The sequence below is a fragment of the Chlorocebus sabaeus genome, chromosome 7, assembly GCF_047675955.1.
Source record: "Chlorocebus sabaeus isolate Y175 chromosome 7, mChlSab1.0.hap1, whole genome shotgun sequence".
Lineage (NCBI taxonomy): Eukaryota > Metazoa > Chordata > Mammalia > Primates > Cercopithecidae > Chlorocebus > Chlorocebus sabaeus.
Window position 1 is genome coordinate 41,060,002 of NC_132910.1, and position 24,529 is coordinate 41,084,530.

A 24,529-nucleotide genomic window follows, 5' to 3' on the forward strand; every position below is an offset into this window, starting at 1 on the left:
TAATCAATTTTTCTTATGAAATTTTTAGAACAAAAGAATTTATTGTCATTTTCAAGACTAACTTACTCTTATAGTATATCTAGTTGTTTAACTAGTAAGTTGCAATATTTAAAATAAAAGTTTTGTTATTTTCCAGTATAGGTAGGCTGTCCTTCATATAAGTAGACTGACAATTATTTTGTTGGTTTGAAAGAGAACAGAAATCTAGGGTGGGATAAACTGACTCCAGGTTGATTGAGAAGAAAAACTTCAAGAGAAACTCTAGGTGATTCCCATGCTGCCACAATAGAAACAAGAGAGAAGGCACATGTGACAACATTGTATAAAGAAAATGGATTGTGGCATCTCCAGTTTGTCTTATGGTGGTGACCAAGGGGTCGATAACCTAGTAAATCATTCACCAGCTGACCCATATAATAGATGGCAAATTTATCTGTGGATTTCAAAATTCAGGAAAGTGATGGCCACACTTAAGTCTCAGGGGAAAGCCAGAAAGCAGAAGTACTGAGCGAAGTGTCCAGTGGCCACTAGTAAGAGATATGACTCAAGATGAGACCCAGGTTCTTCAGCCACCATGAAGTGAGTGATCTCTGTAAACGAAGATACTGGCAACTATGTTGTTTGGAGTTTGTCTTAGTCCATTCAGGTTGCTATAACAAAATATCATAGACTGGATGGCTTATCAACAACAGATATTTATTTCTTACAGTCTGGAGGCTGGGAAGTCCAAGATCAAGATGCTGCTGGCAGATTCAATGTCTGGTAAGGGCCTACTTCATCATAGACAGCTGTCTTCTTCCTGTAACCTCACATGACAGAAGGAAAATGGGGTTGCCTTCAGCCTCTTTATGAAGGCAGTAATCCTACTCGTGAAGGCTCTGCCTCTGTGACTTAATTGTCTCCCAAAGGCACAACCTCCTTGTACCACCACTGTATTAGTTCATTCTCACACTGCTATAAAGTACTACCAGAGCCTGGATAATTTATGAAGAAAAGTCATTTAATTGATTCACAGTTTCACAGGCTGTACAAGAAGGATGACTGGAAGCCCTCAGGAAATTTACAATCATGATGGAAGGCAAAGGGGAAGCAAGCACATCTTACCATGGTGGAGCAGGACAGAGAGAGAAAAAGTGAAGAGGGAAGTGCTATACACATTTAAACAACCAGATCTCATGAGAACGCACTCACTGTCACCAGAATAGCAAGTGAAAATCCACCCCCATGATCCAATCACTTCCCCCCAGATTCATCCCCCAACATTGGGGATTATAATTTAATGTGTGATTTGAGTGGGGAAACAGAGCCGAACCATATCAATCACCTTTGGGGGTAGGATTTCAACATATGAATTTTGAGGGGACACCAGCATTCCAAATATAGTAGAGCCATTTTGCACTTTGCTTTAATACGCATCCTATCTTCACACTGTTTCATATTTCAGGGAGCTGACCTCTGCAGGAGGCTTCCGCCTCAGGCTTCTGCATCAGCTGTCATCCGGATCAACTTGACCAATTCCCCTTACTAGAGTTGTGTTCCAAATTAAAGGGAGCTACAATATCATGACTCAAATAGCATTCCATCTTTTGCTTTTCTCTTCTTTGTTAAGATCAGACCATCCCCCAGCTCCCTCTTCCCTACCTTTCTGTATGTCAGGATATTTACATAGATCTATTTCAAATGGGATGCCATTTAAGACTTGAATTGCAGACTGCTGTTTTGGGACAAACCTAGTTAGTGCTCTAGATTCCTCCTCCATTGGTTACTGCGTAAGTTCTAGTGTATCACATAAGCACGTTTTTAGAGTGTATTATGTATGATGCAAGTACAGGAAGTAACTCTTACATGTAGGATGAATTTTTTTTTTTTTTTTTTGAGGCGGAGTCTTGCTCTTTTGGCCTGGCTGGAGTGCAGTGGCACGATCTCAACTCATTGCAAGCTCCGCCTCCCGGGTTCACACCCTTCTCCTGCCTCAGCCTCCCGAGTAGCTGGGACCATAGGCACCCTCCACCAAGCCCGGCTAATTTTTTTGTATTTTTAATAGAGATGGGGTTTCACTATGTTAGCCAGGATAGTCTCGATCTCATGATCTGCCCACCTCGGCCTCCCAAAGTGCTGGAATTACAAGCGTGAGACACCGCGCCTGGCCAGAATGAAGTTTTAAAATCTTTAATGTCACAGAGGTAACAACAAGTCCCAGAGGGGCATCCCAGGGTGCAGGTCACTAAGCCACAACAAAAGTACAGTCACTGGTGGACTAAGAAAGCCTAGTGGGTTTAACAGAAAGACTGAAGTTTAGTGTAGTTGAGGCACACCATGAATCCTGGGTAATTTAAACTGGGTTAAGGACAGCAAAATTTAACCAATATTCTAAAAGCTGATGAAACTAAGCCTTCTGATAGAAGTATTCACTGAAAAACAGGCAGGGTAGTTTGAGAAAGGTGGAAACGAACACTCTGGGCATTGGCTAGAATAATGTCAAATAATTTTGAAATAATAGAGATCTTTAGCTTTCATGAATTTATATACAACCAGTTTAGAGTAATACAAATAAATATGTGTGAAATTCAAACAACTGATTGATTGAGTGCAAGATAGGCTGCTTGTTTGAAACGTTGAGTATTTCGATAATTCTTAAAGCTGCTCTCTGCAAAGACTGAGAGAGCTGTGCTAATTTTTCCCTTAGACAAAGACCTGCTGTTTTGCTCATAATTGCAATCTTTGACTCCATGGAGGAAAGGTTAGCTACCTTGTGAATGATTTTCTTCCCCTTCCCAAATAAGCAGGCCAATTAATTATATCTAAGCATTATGGGAAAAGCCCCTCCTAAGGGAATCTAAGCCCATTCTTTAAATTGTCATCTGAGTGAATGTAATTCATAATTGCACATTTATCTTTGATCATTTAATTATTACTGAGGTTAAGTCCCATTCTATTTGATATGCTATATATATGTCTTGTTATTTTTACTTTTATTCTACATAATCTTTGCTTAGCTTCTTGCTGACCACAAAGCTAAAATTAATCTATCTTTAGTCATCTTATACTTCTGTTTATCTTTTCTTTTGCTATTTGATATTTGATAAAACTTGATGAAATATGATATAGAGATGCATTACCAAATAACATCGTTTTTCATCAAATGACTTTTTTTTTCTGAAAAATTAGGAATTCTGGAAGTAAAAGTTTTATAAGTCCTCAAGTTAATCCAGTGCTTAGGGACCCTGAGTATTGAAAAATGTTATGTTTCATTTATTCATTCATCCCCACTGGTCTCTCAAAATATTTAAATGACTTTTCAGCTTTATAAATGATTTAGTGCTTTGTGCCTTGTTCGGAGATTTACCTCCATCTAGGAGGTAATTAGCATTTTTAGGGATACTGATATTTGGCCTGGCGATTTTTTTACTCATTGTGGAGTTGTTAATACTTCATGTGGCTCAGATTCAAAGTACTGATATTTACAGGAGGTATATGGATGTGTGTTAATAATAGCCATAACTGGTATTACAGAGAAGAAGGGTCAACAATTCAGGCCACAATGACTCTGTTTATAATTATAAGAAGTGAATTATTATACCACAACATTATGTATGACGTTAGGGCATAAATTTTTTAAATGTCCTAAAAACTCATCAGCTACCACAGATAATGAGCAATGAGACACCACTGGAAAACTGATGAACAAATGAATTAACTAAGTATGCTACTCTAGAGTAAAAGCTTGGCCAGCTTTGCAGAAGTTCACATTTATGCAGCAGAATCATCAACTTCTGGAAAAGTATGTTTCTAGAATTTCTTATTCATAAATATCTTGAAAGAATTTTGATGTAAAGTTCTAATTATTATTGTCAATAACATTTACTATAAAAACTTTGAAAACCTACTTTTAATCTTTTTTTAATTTACTTTTAAAGTCTTTTTTTAAATTTTACTTTTTAAATCTTTTTTTTTAATTTAATCATATGTGGTAGACATATTTCCATTTTGAAAGAAGTAATCTAACTTATAGTTTTTAAAAAATAAACTTTATTTTTGGCTGGGCGCAGTGACTCACGCCTGTAATCCTAGCACTTTGGGAGGCCAAGGCGGGCGAATCACGAGGTCAGGAGATCGAGACCATCTTGGCCAAGATGGCGAAACCCGTCTCTACTAAAATACAAAAAATTAGCTGGGCGCGGTGGCGCATGCCTGTAATCCCAGCTACTTGGGAGGCTGAGGCAGGGGAATCGCTTGAACCTGGGAGGTGGAGGTTGCAGTGAGCTGAGATTGTGCCACTGCACTCCAGCCTGGCTACAGAGCAAGACTCTGTCTCCAAAAATAAAAATAAAAATAAAATAAATAAACTAACTTTATTTTTTATTTTTAAACTTTTTTGATTTATAGAAAACTGTGAAAATAGTACATTGTTCCTGTGTACCCCATCCTCAGTTTACTATTTTATTAACATTTTACATTACTCTGGGCCATTTGTCATAATTAGGGAACTACTATTGCTACATTGTTACTAATTAAGTCCACACTTTATTTACATTTCTTTGATTTTTACCTAATGCTTTTGTTTTTTGTTCTGGAATCCCATCCAGGATGCTACATTATGTTTCATCATCATTTCTCCTTAGCTTTTTTTTTTTTTCTTTTTTTCTTTTTTTAATTATTATTATTATACTTTAAGTTCTAGGGTACATGTGCATAACGTGCAGGTTTGTTACATATGTATACTTGTGCCATGTTGCTGTGCTGCACCCATCAACTCGTCAGCACCCATCAACTCGTCATTTACATCAGGTATAACTCCCAATGCAGTCCCTCCCCCCTCCCCCCTCCTTAGCTTTTTTTTTGCTATGGGAGTTTTACATATTTTCCTTGATTTTGATGACCTTGACAGTTGTTTCAAATGCTGGTCTGGTATTTTGTAGAATGTTCCTCAGTTGAAACTTGCATTTATTTTCTATTACATTGGGATAAGGGTTTTTGTAAGGAAGAGATCAAAGTTAATTCTCATTCCTTCTTATCAAGGGTAGCTAATAGCCCACATGACTCATCACAGCTGATGTTAACCTTTGTCACCTGGTTGAGGTAGTGTTAGGTTTCCTCCTTGTAAAGTTACTTTTTACCCCTTTTCAGTCTGTAGTCTTTGAAAGGTAGTCACCGTGCACAGCACGTGCATATAAGGAGTAAGAAATTATATTCTCCCTCCTTAAGAGTGAAGTATCAGGTGAAGAATACACATAAATTGTTTGCAGTTCTCCTGCATGGAGGATTTGCCTTTTCCAGCCTCCCATTATGTTTTTGTTGCTGTTATTGGTTTTTTTTTGTTTTGTTTTTTTTTTTGAGACATTCTTGTTCTGTTGCCCAGGCTGGAGTGCAGTGGTGCGATCTTGCTCACTGCAACCTCTGCCTCCTGAGTTCAAGTGATTTTCCTGCCTCAGCCTCTGGAGTAGCTGGGACTACAGGCATGTGCCACCATTCTTTACTAATTTTTTGTATTGTTAGTAGAGACATGGTTTTGCATGTTGACCAGGCTGGTCTTGAACTCCTGGCCTCAAGTGGTCTGCCCACCTCAGCCTCCCAAAGTGCTGGGATTACAGGCGTGAACCACCACGCCCAGCCCCATTATGTATTTACTTAGTCATTTATTTATATCAATATGGACTCATGGCTATTTATTTTACACTTTTAGTGATAATCCAATACCACTTTACTTATTTGTTGCTCAAATTATTTCGACTTTGGGCCAGATACAGTAGCTCATGTCTGTACTCTCAGCACTTTGGGAGGCTGAGGTGGGAGAATTACTTGAATCCAGGAGTTCAAAACCAATCTGGTCAACAGAGCAAGACTCTGTCTCTACAAAAAACTGAAAAATTAGCGAGGTGTGGTGGCATCTGCCTGTAGTCCCAGCTACTCAGGAGGCTGAGGTAGAAGTATTACTTGAACCCAGGAAATTGAGTCTGCAGTGAACTATGATCACACCACTGCACTACAGCCTGGGTGACAAAATGAGAACTGGTCTTTTAAAAAATAAAAAATTTCAACTTTGGCCATAGGGAGCTCTCTCAGTTAACTCTTATGTCCCTTTGATATACCCGTCAGTGTGTGTGTGCGTGCGCACCTGCATGTGCGTGTATATGTGTTTGTGAATTGGAGTACTTTCTTACTTTTGGGCGCTACAATGTTTTCTCACCTCTTCTAATATATTTCTCATTTTGTATATTTCTTGTCCCAGTCCTACAGTCAGCCATTTATCCAAGGAACTCTAGTTCCCTTTATTGGAGAATAAAATTGGTACTATTAATAAAAGCCAAGATCTAGGCACTGAGTGTGCTCATCCCTTCCAGGGTGTCATTTCTTTTAGGTCCTCTTAGCTAACAAAACAAAAAATATATGTGTGTATACTAACCTGTATATGTACACAAATATATAAATATTGCCCCATCTGTATTTACAGTCAGCTAAAAATGAATTCATACTTTGATGATTAATATTGAGTGTCAACTTGATTGGATTTTAGGATGCAAAGTATTGTTCCTGGGTGTGTCTGTGAGGGTGTTGCCTAAGGAGATTAACAGTTGAGTCAGTGGACTGGGAGAGACAGACCCACCCTCAATCTGAGTGGATACCATCTAATCAGCTGCAAGCATAAAAGCAAGCATGGAAAGGGCAGACTTGCTGAGTCTTCCAGCCTCCATCTTTCTCCCGTGCTGCATGCGTCCTGCCCTCGAACAATAGACTCCAAGTTCTTCCTGGACTTACACCAATGGTTTGCCAGGGGCTCCTGGGTCTTCAGCCACAGACTGAAGGCTGCACTATCGGCTTCCCTACTTTTGAGGTTTTGGGACTCAGACTGGCTTCCTTGCTCCTCAGCTTGCAGATGGCCTATTGTAGAACTTCTCCTTGTGACTGTGTGAGTCAATTCTTAATAAACTGCTCCTCATATATTCATCTATCCTATTAGTTCTGTCCTGTTGAAGAACCCTAATATACACACTGATGTTTATAACTCATTTATTACCACATGAATCATTCCGGTTTTCTGTTACCTGTCTATAACCTCCCACTCCAACTGTGAGAAACCTGGCTCCCACAGTTGCCATTCCTTTACTTAATTGTTCACTTTCACTACACTTGTATTATGGCTTCTGAATTGTTAATGTGTACCGCATGGGAAACAACTTCAACTCAAATACAATGCTATGTACAATTCCTTTGTATTGGTTTTGTGAATGATGACGCTGAAACTCTAGCTGAGGAGATTTCTCAGCAAAGTGTTGAAAGTGCAGCCTGCTTTCTCCTTACTGCTTGTAGTAAAATGTGAGAAGAGAGAGAGAGAGATTGAAGGAATTACTAAGCAAAAAGTAACCAAAACTTGAAGATTTGGAAAATCCTAAGCCTATTCATATTGTAAAACATGAGAAAGAGTATTCAGGAGAGCACACCAAGGTTATGGCTGGACAATCACCTAACAAAGGGATTACCCATAATTTTAATCAGCCATCTCAGCAGAAGCCAGGAAGAAATGAGCTTACACCTGCAAATTCACTGGAGTTTGAACTGAAGGGTATAGAGATAGGACAAAATGAAGAAAGGTTTTCCAACTTCTGGGATTTAAAACATGAGACAGTAAAGCCATCCAGTGATGACCATGCCTTATCTTTCATGAAAAGGGAAGAATGACCATGAAAGATCATCAGAGTTGCCACTTCCACCACAGGCCCATGGGTAAAGCTATTTCCTCCTTCATTTCAGAGGATGAACTCACCTCTTTGATTTCAGTGGGCCAGGTTGCCCCTGTGAAGAGCTGAGGGGGTGAGACCACTGCCTAGGGCCCTGGAGTTAAGCTGCCACCCAGTAGGCTTGGAAAACAGAGCATAAAGCCAAAAAGATTATTCTCAAGGCTTAACGTTGAATGGAATTTGTCTTGCTGGGTTTTTGGCCTTGCTTTTAAACCCTTTATTTTTTCCTATTTTCTCCTTTTTGAAAGGGAGATGCCTGTCCTATGATTGTCTCACCGTTGTATTTTGGAAGCACATAACTTGTCTAGTTTCACAGGCTCACAGCTGGAGAGAAATTTTGCCTTAGGACAAAGCATCAGTCTCATTAAGTCTCACCGTACCTGATTTAAAGGAGACTTTGGTCTTGGAATGGATGATGGAATAGGTTAAGAGTTTCAGGGCTGCTGGGATGGAAGAAGTATATTTTGCATGTGAGAAGCACATGAATTTTGAGCGAGTCAGAGGGCAGAATTTTATGGACTGAATTATGTCATCCCTAGATTTATATGTTAAAGTCCTAACCTCCAATGTCATTCTATTTGAAGATAGGGCCTTTAGGAAACCAGTTAAGGTTAATGGAAGTCACAAGGGTGAATCCCTAATCCGACAAAACTGATGTTTTTGTAAGAAAAAAAGAGACACCAGAGAGGTCTCTTTCTCCACCTCCCACCAGAGGAGAAAGGACTAAGTGAGGACACATGGAGAGGCAGCAGTCTGCAAGCCAGGGGAGAGTCTTCATCAAAAGCTGAATTTGCTGGCACCTTGATCATGGACTTCCAGTTTCCAGAACTGTGAGAAAATATATACATATATTTTTTGTTTAAGCCACCCTAGCAGATGGATAGACTCTTCATGAGGTAGAAGCTACTAATTAACAACAAAAATAAATAAATAGGATTTGGGGTAAAACACTATCTTAGGCATAGCTGGTTTCCAAAGTACATATGATTTGAAAATAAAAGCAATATATGTAGAGGAAGTGGATGTAATAGCAACATTAAAACCTTTTAAAGGTTGATGTTTTAGGATAGCCTAAGTCATACTGATATCTACTTTAAGCACACTAAATGGGTTTATGTGTAATATATTCCCTTAAAATAGGATTTACTATTAAGTAGTAGTTTAGTAAAGTATTTCTACATATGAACTGATTTAATTAATTCCAATTTAATTATTTACTTTGTACTATACAGATTAAATTATATGTATATGTATATATACACATGCACATATTTGTATGTGTGGTGTGTGCATGTGTGTTAGACGTGTGTGTATTAAATGAGTCTTCTGCACATTGAGTTCAGTTTTACACACTATAGCGTTCCATTTTTTATCCTATTTCATTGCTTAAAACTTAAAAAGTGGTCCGGGCGCGGTGGCTCACGCCTGTAATCCCAGCACTTTGGGAGGCCAAGGCAGGTGGATCATGAGGTCAGGAGATCGAGATCATCCTGGCTAACACGGTGAGACCCCGTGTCTACTAAAAATACAAAAAAATTAGCCGGGCGCGGTGGCGGGCACCTGTAGTCCCAGCTACTCGGGAAGCTGAGGCAGGAGAATGGTGTGAATCCGAGAGGTGGAGCTTGCAGTGAGGCGAGATCGCGCCACTGCACTCCAGCCTGGGGGACAGTGCGAGACTGCGTCTCAAACAAACAAACAAACAAACAAAAACTTAAAAATTGGATAACATTACATTATAGGATAGCTGTGTGACATCCAAATTAGGTGGAAGATTCTAACAATTAAATCGCCAGTATTTTGTCATCTGAGAAAACCGAGCATTGTTTTAGATTATTCCAATACCAACGTGTTGTGCATTGAGTGACTGTGCAAAGGCACCCAGTAACAGCGATCGTGAGCAGAAGAAAACTGCAGACACTGGCAAATACCATGGTCCAGTAAGGAGTGAGTGAATAAATGCCATTCTCTTTTTCCCTATACTTTTGATTTGCTCTGGGTGCCTCCAAGTGGCAAAACTCATCTGCAACCAGAGTGTAAGGAAGGAAGCCCATAGAGAAGATCCTCCTGGAGCATACTGTGGTGCAGAAGAGGGTGGAGAATGGATCCGAATGGACAAAGGGAAAACCATTTAATGGTTGTGGGCACTTTGTAGAACATTTGGAAAATGCCAGAAGTCATACAGAGGAAAAACCATTAAGGGTGGTTCTAAAAAGGCAAAGAAGCTATCTATACATTATTAGATAGATTTTTAAAAATCACAAACGTAAATCTTGGATTTTACAAAAAAGATTTCTCAAAGCTACTATTTTTCCTATATTTTAAATCTATGGCCTTGACTACTAAAGAGAGGGAGTTCATATAATTATGTCTATGAATGCAGGTGTGAGAATCTGCCCAGCATGGCTCAGAAGTTGACAATTAGCAGTAAATCAAAGGTTTTGGACAGTCTAATGTTAACATCATCATTAAACTGAACAAGAAGATTACACTGATCAAATAAAAAGAAGAATACTTAAAACGTTGAATCTTTGGGCTTTCCTCAGAAAGCTATGCCTCAGAAGGCTATGCAATTGTCTGTCTTTTCCAACTAATTGCCGGTACTCAAATGATTTTACTACTGTGTTATGATTCAGGATTTAGATTTAAAGTATTAAAGTACAGCTTATTTAAAAGAAACTGTGCTGTTTGTCCCATTTTCTTCATTTTGCTCTTAGACTCTAAGTTTGAAATATCTTAGAACCTTTAGGAGGATACTCTTCAAAAATAACTCTGACAACACTTCTTTGGAAGCAAGTGGGCACTGGGCTTGGTGTATTCAAATGATCTTTCCCATAGGTCTTTAAAAACTAAAGGTCTGATTCTTCTATCATTATTGTTATTTGACATTGTTTGTTGAGTTCTGGACATGATGATAAGCTATAAAACAGAAACAAAGCATAATCAGTAGAAGAAGGAGATACAAATTATCACTTTCACTGTAATATTCTGATTTTCACCAATGAGGAAATTGAGCAACAAAGATATCAAGCAATTAAGACAAGTTTAATAGCTCATTAGCATAAAAGTTGGGTTAGTAAGAGTTAAGATCAAGGAAAAATGGTAGCAATTGACTTTTTGTGTGTAGTTTAAAATAAATAGAGATGATTGTCAGAAGAAATAATTTAAAGTCAAATCTTAAGGCATTTGTTCACTTACTTTTCATTTAACGAATATTTTTAGTGCCAACTTGTGCAAGAAGACCCTGTGCTTTGCTCTGGGGAGGCCAAGCTGGTCTAGATAGATGCTGTCTTTCCCTAGTATTATGTTGTCTTTGTTCTAGCAGGGTTGCAGATGTTTAACCCAAATCCATTACCATTGTGATAAATACTTCCAGAAAGTAACACAGCATGCTAAAAGAATACAGGTGAGAGGGACTTGACTCTCTTCAATGAATTACAGTTAAAAAAAAAAAAAAAAAAGAAAGCCCAGCATAGGACCTTAATAATTAGGGGAATATATATTTTTTGTTTTGTTTTTGTATTTTTGCTTTATCCCTTTAAAATACAGAAAATGATATAATATTGCATTTAGAAAAAATGGTGGTAAAGGCAAAAAATTATGCTCTAAGTTTTTAAACTATCATTGGGCAAAAAGAGTAAGAGAAAGAATGTAATTAAAAGTCGACTGCAGATTTATGTGTCTTTTTGAGCAAATGGAGGGTTGCCTTTTTCATTATCAGCCCTCTGAGGAATCATCTCTGGAGCCACAAGCCTTATAGAGCGTGCAGGCTGCAGGGCTCAGGTCCCATGCTAAATCTTGGCATTACCGCACAAGCCATCACTGACAACACATTGACCTCAGATGACACTTTAAAGCACACAGCACAAATCCCTCTTCAGCTTCTACTGGTGATGCTCCTTGGGCAAGAGGTGGACTTGTCTGAGAAATCAGATAAGATGGATGGCAGTTTGCTAAGATTCCAACTGCTTGAACACTGTCACTGAGGTCAGATGTTTGGATGCTTGAGCAAAGACATACTGGCCAAATCTGAAAAAAATCTGGAATAAATCTGTTTGTCATGACACCAAAGCATCCCTTACTTTCCTGATACAGAAAAAGAAATGCTACTAATGTGGATATCAAGATTGAGGTACCTGCGAGCATTAGTTAAAACACATTGCAAAATTCATAGTGAGTACTATCATGCTGTGAAGCAGCCATTCAGCAAAGTGCTAGTGGCATGCTATTTTTTAAAGACATTTTAATAGCAGCTTTCTCCCAGAAAAAACCTTCACATAAATGAGAGAAAAATGTGAGATTTAGAAAATAGAATATTTATGCACTTGATTTGTTTAAATGGCTGAATAGCTAAATTTGACAGAGCTGGACAATTGGTTTATGAAAGTCACTAGATGGCAGTACCAACTAGTTAGTATGATATTATAGTTCAGATTTGCTTCTTAAATACCAAAGCAAAAAGAGAGAGTAGGAAACAAGTTACTTCAGCACACTCTGGCATGGAGAGACAGCCTTTTACTTGGTGTGGAGAGAGTCTTCTAGAGGTAATACTGTCACAGTGACAAGGTCTCAGAGTTATGGAAGTGCTAGAAATTTCCAAATTTGCTCCAACATAAGTGTTGGCAAACATAATAATACTGTTTATTTCTCTGATGTGTTGTGGTTTATAATGGGCTTTCAGAAACATTTTTTCTCATTTGATTTTCACATCAGCCTTGGGATTTAGGTAAGGTTGGTAAGAATCTCTTCATTTTACCAAAAGGTTACATTCTCTTTGGGTCAGTGGTTCTAAGACACTAGGAGCTGTTTGGGAAATAGAGGCAATTTTGGTTGTCATAGTGACACAGCAGGGGTGGGTAGATTCCCAGCACACGGTGGGTGGGTGCCAGGTATGAAAGACATCTCCAATATGCAGGAAAATCCCACACAATAAGCTTAACCCACGTTGAACATGACTTTTGAAGTCTTCCCAGACATTCATGTTTATAATCTGTAAGGCTTTTACAATTACCCAACTTTAGAACTGAACTCAATTTTATATGTAAAAGAGTTGTGCAATTTTAATACATGATAACTTTTCCAGGAATTTGACTGCCATGTAAATCTAAAGTAATACACACTTCATCTTTTTCTAAACTCTTGCAAATTTTTTGTTCTTTCTGAAAATCACATCGCCAGATCCAGCACCTTGTTATCCCAATCACCAGTGCAAGCTACCTGTATCAGTGTACACTGTGGCTGACCGATTCATAGTGATGCTTTGAGGTAAGCATCTGACCACTTAATATGTCTTCTAGTGTTCAAATAGATACTATTTTACTATGAATTGCCTAATTTAATATTTTTATTTAGATTACAATTAGGGTATGACATTGATTTATTGAAATAATGACTTTAAGAAGGCTATACTGTCTATGAATTCTAGGATAATGAAGGGAGACCTCAGAAAGTATTTGTTCTAAAAGGGAATTAAAGGTTCAGTGAAGTAAATAACTGTTGAATTAGAATATGCATTTAGGTAACATCATGTAATGATTGTATATTACACCTCCAGGCTTTTTCATTGTGATATCAGAGCACCTAGAGCTCCTGGTAACATAAAGAATTCAGGTACACTCTGTGCCTTCCTTGACAGAAATCCCACTGCTCTGTCTTCCTTCTCCATTGCATTTAGAATGTGATTTGCATTTCATTATAGAAGAAACTGCTTAAATATTTCTGTGACCTAGAAAAATAACTTAGTTTTCCAAAATGCAGCCCTCTTTTAATTGATGAATATCTATCAAAAAAAGCTGGCTGTATCTATTTTCTTCTGAACCAGATCAAGTCAGCTCAACAGTTACTGAATGCCTACCGTGAGCCAGGTGCATTTTGGGTGCCAGTGATGAGAAGGTGAATGGGAGGCCTTTGAGCAGCCCATGATCCTGCCAAGAAAAGAAGCAGGAAAAAATCAGACAGTAACACAATGTGGTAAGTGCAATATTAACAGTGAGCAAAATGCTAGGGAACACAGAGGCCAGAGCGATTAATTCTGCCTAGTGGGGAAGCTTCACTGAACTGTCAACATAAAAGAGATGGAAATAAAAATCAATGCTCTGATTTTTCTGAAGGCCTTTTATTCCACCTTCAAGAAATATAGGGAAAGGCAATGCTCAGAAAACAAATACTGTAAGACTTAAAAAAAGACATCTAGTGACTTATGGAGTGAGAATCACCCAGTTTGGAAGCTGCCTCTAGGTAATTAAGTACACATTGGAAACTATATTAGCTGTAATGGAACCTGTGACTTGAAATCCTTAGTGGTTTCTCGGAGAGCGGATGTATGCATCACATTCATGATATTGAACTGAATACCACCTGTGCCACTGAGTCCACATCTATAACCCTAGATTAGTGGTATGCTGGTGCATATTTAATAACTGGATCCCCTATAAACAAAAGCCTTGATTAGTAGCATTTGGCAGTTTCTGTGGTGTAGATAATCTTCTCATGGTCGATTTCAAGTTACAAACATTAATGTTACCAAATGGAGAGTTAGGAAGTGTTTGTTCACAGTTGGCTCTCACAAATCAGTACAAACCGGTCTGACCTGGTAGGAGCTCTAGAACCCAGTGCCTATACTTATGGCATAAAATAAAACACTCAATCAGCAATTCTAATTCTTACTTTGTCTCTAACAAACTGTGAATAAACTTTTATCATTAGCAATTTGTGTTAAGGCAATCACTTAACTCTGACATTTCAGTTTGCTTAGAATTTATTGAGCACTTTACACTGGGGGTATGTCAAATACTTTACTCACATCCTTTTGTATGCCCCTTGCAGCTCTGGTAGATGTGATTATGCCCATTTTACAGATGACAAACTGAAGTTCAGTCTTTAAGTGTTTTTTCTTGATGCAGTAATGAGTATGAAAACTATGAAGCTCTGTAGAACTTGAACTACTATATTGTCAGAATAAATTAAAATGCTCATGCTTCATTCCATCTCTTTGAGCTATTTGAAGATTTTGTTTTAGGAAAGTTATTTGCTGCATATCACTCTTCAATTCTATATCCATCCACATTTTCTCCGTCAGTTCTACCATTTCATAGAAATCCAGGAAATGTTGTCTCAAAACTAGTTTGTTGCAATATGTTTGCCTTTATTTGCAATGTTCTGAAAAGTTTAACTTTTATGGAAAAAAAATCTTTTTTACCTAGCAAACTATCCCCAGAAGCGGTTCAACAGGAACTGGCATTTCCAGTCCCTTGCCCCAGTGCTTATCCCTGAGGTGACACTATCAGGGCCAGATCAAATATCTTACACAAAGAGTGAGACACTCCATAGGAGATAGATCAGAGAAAAGTAATTTTTCTCTGCCCCAAGAAAGCAGGGATTTGTCTCCCTCCTTGGAAAAGTCATAGGCCCAAAACCTAACTCCAGTGTTTGACGTGTAAATAAAATCTCTCCAGGTGTCAGATAATCCCAAGTGCCTCTGCTTTTCCAGTTTATGAATATCTCCACGTTCCTAGTGCCTCATTCCTCCTTCAAATGTAAATACTAGAGAGACAGCAGGCAGTCGTCCTGACACTCTGGGGTTTAACTTAGGGACCTAGTCTGGGCTGTATCTGAGCAGTTAACTGGATAAATGGTGACAGCTCTAATTCTCATAGTCTGTGAGAAACCCCAGCAAGGCAGTTTTCCTTACAGGAATCCTGAGAAATCCAGTGTAGTCTCATCCCCCACAGTGCTGCTGGTGAATACTGGCTTCCAGCAAGTGTCTCAGACATTGCTACTGTGCTTTATTGATGACAACCACACACACAAGTTTTAGCTAAGGTATTCAGGAAAGTGTGAAGAATAATTTGTTTCCTGCTCATGTTACATTCACTGTTCAGAATTTGACAGCATAAATGCAAGGCCGTATCTTCTTTAGAACTCTTTAGGTAGTAATCACAACATCCCCAGAATGTGATCTCTCTAAATGTTGGTTGCAAGATTCCCCTCTTCACACAACCTACCAGTGGGGAAAATAGGCAAAGGCTCTGTGGGTTGAACAACAAAAATTATCCTATTCGTATAAGAAGTGTTTATATTATTGTTGGTATGGCTTAAGGCTGACTGAGGGAGTACGATGGTACCACATTGATTATGAGAAAGACAGAACAGAAATCAGAAGGGAGGACGTAGATATGGCCACACCTGGAGGACTGCCTGACGCATGGGATGAAGCCTTCAGAGAGGATGGGGTGACTGCCCTTGGTGCCAGCAGTAAGGGGGCTCACAGAGTAAAGGACATCTACTGCTATAACCATGGTTATTGGGTGCTGTAAATTAGGAAGTGAACCTACAGTCATCAGCAGTTGAAGTACGGAAGGATGTGAAACAATGTATGGACCCACATATGTGGCTCAAGCCCAAAGAGCATGGTGGACTTTTGGTAGCTGAGAGCTCTGAAGTTGTCCTTTGTGTGCTATTAGGGAGAATCACTCAATACAGGCACATTAGCACCAAACTGGCAGCCTAGTACTGTGAACAAAATCTTGTGCTGGTCAGTGTGAGTAATTGTTTCACCAGGTCACCCTTCTAAAACTGGGCCAAGAGACTGCCAAATAACTCCATAGTGGACCTCATGCATCACAGGGGCAGTGGTGGTTGTGGTGGTGGGAGAATTGGACGATACCCTGCAAGGGAAAAATGGGACCAGTAACAAGGGTCCTGGTCTGAATCAGGACACCTTATCTCGAAGGTACTTCTGGCCCTGGGTGACCCCAGGAGCTGGAAAAGGACTCTCTCAAGGTGAGGAAGTTTCTTTTTAGCTTAGATTGTTGAGTGTTTCAATTACAAAGGGATGCTGAATTTTGTCAGATGCTTTTTCTGCATCAATTGAGATAAACATGTGGTTTTTGTCCTTTATTCTACTGAAATGGTATATTACACTAATTGATTTTTGGATATTAAAAAAACCTTTCACACCTGTGATAAATATCACTTGTTTATGAGTTATAATCTTTTCCATATGTTGCTAAATTTAGTTTGTGTATTAATCCATTCTCACATTTCTATAAAGAAATACCTAAGACTGGGTAATTTATAAAGAAAAGAGGTTTAATTGACTCACAGTTCTGCAGACTGTACAGGAAGCACAGCGGCTTCTGGGGAGGCCTCAGGAAACTTTCCATGATGGTGAAAGGTGAAGAGGAAGCAGGCATGTTTTAAAAGGCAAGAACAAGGGAAAGAAAGAGATGGGGGAGGTGATACACGCTTTTAAATGACCAGATCTCATGGTAACTCATTCTCACCACAACATCACCAAGGGGGATGATGTTAAACCATGAGAAACAACCCCCACTATACAATCACCTTCCATCAGGCTCCTGTATCACTGGGGAATACAATTTGACATGAGATTTGGGTGGGGAAACAGATACAAACCGTATCAGTTTGCTAGTGTTTTGTTGAGGATTTTGCAACTACATTCATAAAAGATATTGACTTATATTTTTTGTGATGCATTTTGTATTGGTATAAGGCAAATATTAGCATTATAGAATGGGTGGGAAGTGTTACCTCTTCTTTTGTTGTTTGAAAGAGTTTGTGAAGAATTCTTAAATAATTGGTAGAATTCACTAATGAAGCCATCTGGATCAAGGCTTCTCTTTGTGGGAAGTTTTTTGTTTTTTACATTACCAGTTCAATCTCTTTACTTGCTATAGTTTGATCAGTTTTTAAAAATTTCTTCTTTAGATATTTTTGGTAATTCGTATTTTTCTCAGAATTTATCTATTTAATCTAGATTATCTAATCTGATGGTTTACAATTGTTTATAGTATCTTTTCTTACAATCTTTTTTTTAAAATTTCTGTAAGGTGTATTTTTCATTTCTGATTTTGATAATTTGAATCTTTTTTTCTTTTTTCAGTCAAACTAGTTAAAAGTTTGTTAATTTTGTCACTCTTTTCAAAGAAACAACTTTCAGTTTGTTGATTTTTATTGTTTTTCTAATTTCTGTTTAATTAATTTCCATTCCAATCTCTACTCCTTCTTTTCTTCTACTTGCACTAAGTATAGTTTGCTGTTCTTTTTCCAGTCTCTTAAAGTGGAATGTTAGTATATTGACTTGAAATTTTTCTTTTTTTTTGAACATAGACATTTGCAGCTAAAAATTTCCCTCTTAGCACTGTTTAAACTGCATCACATAACTTTTGTCATGTTGTATATTAACTTGTATTCCTCTCAAATTATTTTCTAATTTCTCTTGGAGTTTCTTCTTTTACCTATTGGTTATTTAGGAGTGTGTTGATTAATTTCCACATATTTGTGAATTCTCCAATTTTTTTGTGCTGTTAATTTCTAAAGTCATCCAAATGTTGTCAGAGAACATATTTGTATATTTTCAATCATTTTAAATTTATTAAGGCTTGTTTTGGGGCCTAACATATAGTCTATTCTGGAGAATATTCCATGTGCACTTGAGACAAACAACATTTTCCTATTGTTGGGTAGAGTGTCCTATAGATGTCTTTTAGGTCTAGTTGGTTTACAGTATTTCCAAATATTTTATTTTCTTATTGATCTTCTGCCTGGTTGTTCTATTCATTATTGAAAGTGGGCATTGAAGTCTTCAACTACCATTCTTTAACTGCCTATTTCTTTTTTTCAATTCTGTCTGTTTTTGCTTCATGCATTTTGGTGCTCTGTTGTTAGTTGCATGTATGTTTATAATTCTTTTATCTTCCTGATGTATTGAACTCCTTACATTATAAAATGTCTCTCATCTCACAGCTGTGGGTGTAGAAAAAATAAGACTCCCTTTATCTATAGTAACAATTCTTTTTGTTGTTTAAAAATCTATTTTGTCAGATATTAGAACCAACCCTCTAGCCTTATTTGGTTGTTGGTTGAATTTTTTGACATCCTTTCATTTTCAACCTATTTGTATCTTTGAATAAAAAGTTTCTTTTGTAGACAGCATATAGTTGGGTCTTGCTTTTTTGTCTACTCTGATAATCTCAGACTTTGCCTTGCATTATTTAAGCAGTCACACTTAATGTTATTATTGATATAGTTGGGACCACAGAAGTTGGGAGACAGTAAACAATGGAAGTTTCTCTGATAATGAGCACAGATGATTTACGATTGGAATGGCCTCCCCAAATGTCTTGCTAACAGATAAGACCAGGAGAGTCAGATCATTACACTAAAATGACTAAGGTTGAATTTCAAAACAGCCTGGTCAGGTGAAGTTTTTATTGAGATTATATGATGAGCTTTCTGAGCACTATGAGTTCACATTCTGTGGAACTTCACTTATATGTGTAGCTGTCCTTGCAGTTTGAAATTCTGAAATGACCCAAGTTCAAACTTAGAAAGGAATCCCAAGTCTTAGGAAACCAGACCTTGACGTGTACGAAGGAAACTGTCAAAATCTCTTGCAGTTCAGATATCACTACGAGAGGCTTCTGAAAGAAGAAGTTTCATTCTTTAGGAGGGACTTGGTCTTCTAAATTCCTGATTACTGAACATATGCGATATTCACTTTGGTTAGATGAGATAAAATAGAAGTGTTGACTGATATTTGGGAAGAGTAAAAGAGAAAGAAGAAATAAAAAAGGAAGGAGAGGAAATGTGAATAAGAAACTATATGTACACTTTGAATTTTAAACTCCACACATCACAGATTCTTTTATCTCCATAACACCCCTACCCTCTTGGTGTATTTGTCTTTGCTCCTCTTACATCTTTGGAAAGGGTTAGTAGATGAATTCTGAACTCTCAGGGTTGTAATGCAAAAAGTGTTTCACCCTACCATTTAGTAGACTATGAACAAATGTAACCTGAAGTCAGGTATGTTGTTTTATTCACTGACATATTTGCAGTGCTCAAAACATTTCTAGGCATACGGTAAGTACTACAAAAATTCATTGAATGAATCAATGAGCCGTATCTTCTTTCTCCAGGTAGCCACAATAGGAGGACAAGACTATGAACTAGCACCCCTTGTAAGGTGAGGAATAATTGAAATATGGGGTGGTAAGAAGTAACCTAATGCATTTTTCTAAGGCACCAGGGAAACGAGTTCGATGATATGCCTTTCCTCCACTTTTTCTCATAGACTTTGGTGAAAAGTGAGGCTCTCCTGGGTTCAAGCCGTGGTCTTTTCACTTAGTAGCTTTGTGACTCTGAGCTCTCTGGACTTCAGTTTCTTCTGTAATAAAATTGTGAAAATAGTACTCTTGTAAAAATCAGGTAAAATAATGTTTATGAATATATGTTGTAAACTAAAAAATATTATGTAGTGCTAATATGATATTATCACAAACGTAGTGCTTCTATCTCTACTGTTTAAATAAAAGAGCTGATAAAACAAACTGCGTTTACAAGGATCTAAATATCTATTTTCACTGTACTTAAACACACACACAAACACATACACACCATTCCTATCTCTGAAAACATTAAATTAAATTTCTTTCCATATGGCTCACAACATCTGGTGATTAACAGTTAAATAAAAATAACGAGACCTTCCATTTTTATTAGTCACATAGTCACCCACTGGAAGCAGTAGCTTTTTGAAAAAGATAAATGTTTTCTAATTCCTTTAAGTTCCAAGTTTTCCTGACTGACCTGACTTTGAACTATGCTCCGTTGTAGACAAGGGAAATTTATTTAATTTGCTATAAAAGAACTACACTTGCATCCTTCCCTCCGTGTTTGCTGTAAATCAGAGGCTGTCTGCTTTGTGTTTATTTCTTTTTATTTCTTTATTTCTTTTATGTTTATAATACTAAGTATTCTAATTGTATGTGTGTGTGTGTGTTATGTATGACAAGCTTGTTCTATAGTGCATGTGTTAATGACTTTCTTAGCCATAGGGCATTTTATTGCAGTAGCATCATACTGAAATTGAGAAATAATTTATACTCCACCATGCCCTGGCAACATCCATTGCTACTAATATGGAAATAGTGTGGAATTGGACATTTTTTGTGACATATTGCTTAATAAATTATAAACATTATCCTATCAGATCTAACAGTGCTACATAAATGACAAAATAAATGACCATTTGCAATATGAGGTGACTTATGGTTCAGCATGAATATTTATTATGATTTAATATGAATACCTAATATCCAGTATTAAAGGTTGTATATGTCATTACCAGTAAAATTAAAGGTGCTTTGGTGATTTTAACATTTAAAAGTCATAGAGTTTAATAGCCTCACTAGACTGAATCTTCATATTCTGAATGATGGATTTTAAAGCTTCATAGGTTTCAAGAGATGACTAGCAAACTCATTTCAATTGCATGAAACTACAAAGAAAATGTATCCTTAGACACCATCTGGCTACTTATCAAAGCAGATGAATAAGAACATTTTCACACTCACTGGTCCAAATGAAATAATTACTGAATAAATATGTTTTCTCTTAATACAGTACTTTAAAATATTATATTGATTATTTTCCCTATTTTTACAATTCTTCCTTCTCCATTTAATTGTTATTTAATGATTACCAGCATCCAAGGAGTGATCTTAAAGTTCTCTAACTCATTCTATTCATTTTCTGGATGAGAAAACATTGACCCTGAGAAGATAAGCAACTTATTCAAGGTTATGTATCTGAGTGGTAGCACCCTGAAATTCAGCTTTCTAGATGCCTTTCATATGCATGCTGTACTTCCATTGCATTGAAAGAAGAAATAGAGTTGCCAATGTTGCAAGTCTCTTAGATCTGGGAATTTGATCAATTTTTAAGTTATTTATATGTATTCATGAGATGCTTCATAAAATCATAATAAACAACTAAAAAGTCCTTGCAACTAAAAAACAACGAAAAAGACTTTTGACATTTAATATTTTCTAAATTCTCAGAACCACTCTGTAAAGTAGATATTGACACTCTCATTTTTCTGATGAGGAAAGTTTAACTCAGAGCAGTTTCATAAATTGTTTACATTCAGACAGCAAGTAATTAGCAGTGCTATGACTCAACCATAGGATCAGATCATTGGTTACAGATGTGACACTCTACTGCATTGCTTTTGCCTTTTAATCCAGTGCCATTAATCCATTTAGTATTCACGTTTACCTTGGGAGACTATAAAAATAATTTGAGTCTCTTGCCGTATGTCCTTGATTCTTCAGTTAGACCTGTTGATCAAGAGTTCTAGGGAGTGGAAGTATCTATGGAAGTATGAGAATTCATCCTGGTTTGGAGGAGAGTGTATGCTTTGACTGAAGCTGCAGAAAAGGCTGAAGGAATTGCAAGGAAGTGATGCTTGGTGATTGTCCACATTTGCTTTCTTAAACTGTAAAGATGGAATATAGTAGTGAAAAGAGCTGTGTAAGCTACAAATGGTAACTGGGGCTTTTTGCAGTGATACAGTTAGGCATAGGAAGGCAGAGGGGGAGGGGGAGTGTTAAGATTTCTAACTTGTGGCAGAAATGGGAGTAGATAAATGTACGTTCTGCCTCCTTTTAAAAGAATTTTAAAGAGAAAACAATTAATTCTGCATCTATATTATTGCTTACTGGAGTTTGAGTGCCAGAAATTCTGGGTTGGGTCATGAGCCAAGGAAGAGATGATTAGAGGGCTGGTGTTTCTGCAATCTATCCAGTGGACCACAAGCTACCATAACATTTAGAGGCTTTAAACAAAACTTATTTAAGAGTTTCTGTGGGTCAGGAATTCTGCTGCAATTTAGTGGATATTTCTAGTTCAGGTTCTCCAGTGAGGGTGCATTTAAAATGTTGGCTGAAACTGCAGTCATATCAAGGCTTGTATAAGGATGGAGGATCTCCAACATGGCTCACTTACGTGGTTGTTGACTAGAGGCCTCAGTTTCTTGCCATATGAGCCTTGCCATAGAGCTACTTGAGTATTCTCATGATAGGGTAGTTGGTTTCCCCAATATGAGTGATCTAAGAATGATGTCCAGGAAGAAGCTGCACTGCCTTTTAGTACCTACTTTGAGAAATCAGACACTATCACTCCTACTTCATTTGATGCTTTACAAGCGTTGTCCATACACAAGGGGAGGGGAATTAGGCTTTACCTTTTGAAGGGAAGATGGAAAAGGAATTTGTAGACATATTTTCAACCACTGCAGATAGGTTCGACATCATGAGTGTATGTCATTTAATGCTTACAATTAGAAGGGGCTTCAGATAGCACCATATCCCAAACCTTCATTTGACCTAAAATAAAATTGAGACTGGTGATATTTCAATGATATCACCAAAACTCATTACTTGCTACTGGCAGAGATATGACAAGTTCCTAATTTGTCTGGGTAGTGCTCTTTCTTTTTCCAACCAAATATATAAACTTTAAAATATATATTTTATCTATTCTTTCTATACATTTGGAATAAAGTGAAAGTTGACTAAACTAGTTTTAAGAAGGCCTAGGAAAAATGTAATTATAAGTCTCTATGGTTAGATAGCCAGGCTAATGCAGCCAGAATGAGGAGCAACAATACAACATCTCTTCTTCCTAGTTCTATGAAGTGAACAGGCGTTCAACAAGGCTGATGGCACAGAAGATGGCCCGAAGACAGACAAACAAACAAAACTTGCCTCCTCTGTGGAAGCACTTCCTGACTTCTCTTCCCCAACAAATAAACCTTACTTCTGTTACAGGACTTCAAACACTTCACACCACCAACTTTTTTATACGTCTGCTTCCTCTACCTTACAGGACCTGGCTCTGTCTTATTCATTCTTCTATTCTCAGGATCTAATACAGTGTCCAGTTCACCATCTGCACAGTGATGACATATAACAATGAGAACATTATTTTATGGAATTAATGAGTGCATCTGTCATTTTTAAAATTGACATTAATCTCACACTTAAAGTGAGGCAAGTTTTTGTTTGTTTGTTGTAGGACCATCTATTGTGTAATGAGATATTCTACAACTTTCAGCCAGACTATACATTTTTAAAGGGTTTGGGACAAGTTCACATATATAAATCAAAGAATATTTTGTTTGTTGACTTTTCTCTCTGTGGCATCTCTTACTCTGTTGAATGGCAACCACCTGACAATCTATTCTAGCTAAGTCCTCTTGTGTACCTGGGAGGCACAAACCTTGAAATGCAGAAGAATATGTCACTACTCTTCACCACCACTAGGTGTCCTCTGTTAGTTATTCTTATCTATTTCCAGTAAGTTTTGCTTAGTTTCCATCCTCTTTATTTCTGATAGATATCACAAGCACATAAATTTTAATAATTATATATAATCACCCTTAAAAAAGTTGGTAAAGGCATAATTTATTCTGAATTAACTGAAAAAATATAGGCAGGGCATGAGAGATGTTCAACCTTGAAGTTTTTGGAATTATTAAAACTTTTTTTAATGGCATAGTTTCCCCAGAATAGTATATAATTGCTTTTGCTTTCTCCCCTTTATACCCAGTCTCTTCCCTTCCCGTATTTATATATTTCTTTCTCTATAGATATAAAAGGGAGAAAAAATGGCTGTTTAAACTGCACTGTATCTATTTCATGTTCTTGGCTTTGAAAACTGTCTTTCATGCTATGTGCTTTTCCAGAAATAGAAATAATTGGATACTGCTGTAAGTTAAAATGAAAAGTACATCTAAGTATTTCATAAGAGCAAACGATGATAAATTGTAGTAAGAAGTGGTTTTTCATGGGCAAGTAATGCTCAGTAAGTACTGCAAAACTTTTCAACAACAAAATTCAAAACATGATACTTTTCAACAACAGAAAAAGAAAAATGTGAAAAAGTTTTCACATTTGACTAATGGCAATTTTAATTTATGGTCAAGAGAT

At 37.3% G+C, this 24,529-nt stretch overlaps 1 long non-coding RNA gene across 1 annotated transcript in view; it reads right to left on the reverse strand.

The window, feature by feature from the left end:
* Window positions 1-538: 538 nt before the first annotated feature.
* The window catches only part of LOC140712085 (uncharacterized), a 60,062-nt gene continuing 36,071 nt past the window's right edge, over window positions 539-24,529 (reverse strand). The window contains exons 2-3 of the long non-coding RNA XR_012093539.1: window positions 13,588-13,657; window positions 539-799 (exon numbers count right to left, since the gene is read on the reverse strand). This is a non-coding gene — a long non-coding RNA (uncharacterized lncRNA). The remainder of the gene's footprint in view (window positions 800-13,587; window positions 13,658-24,529) is intronic.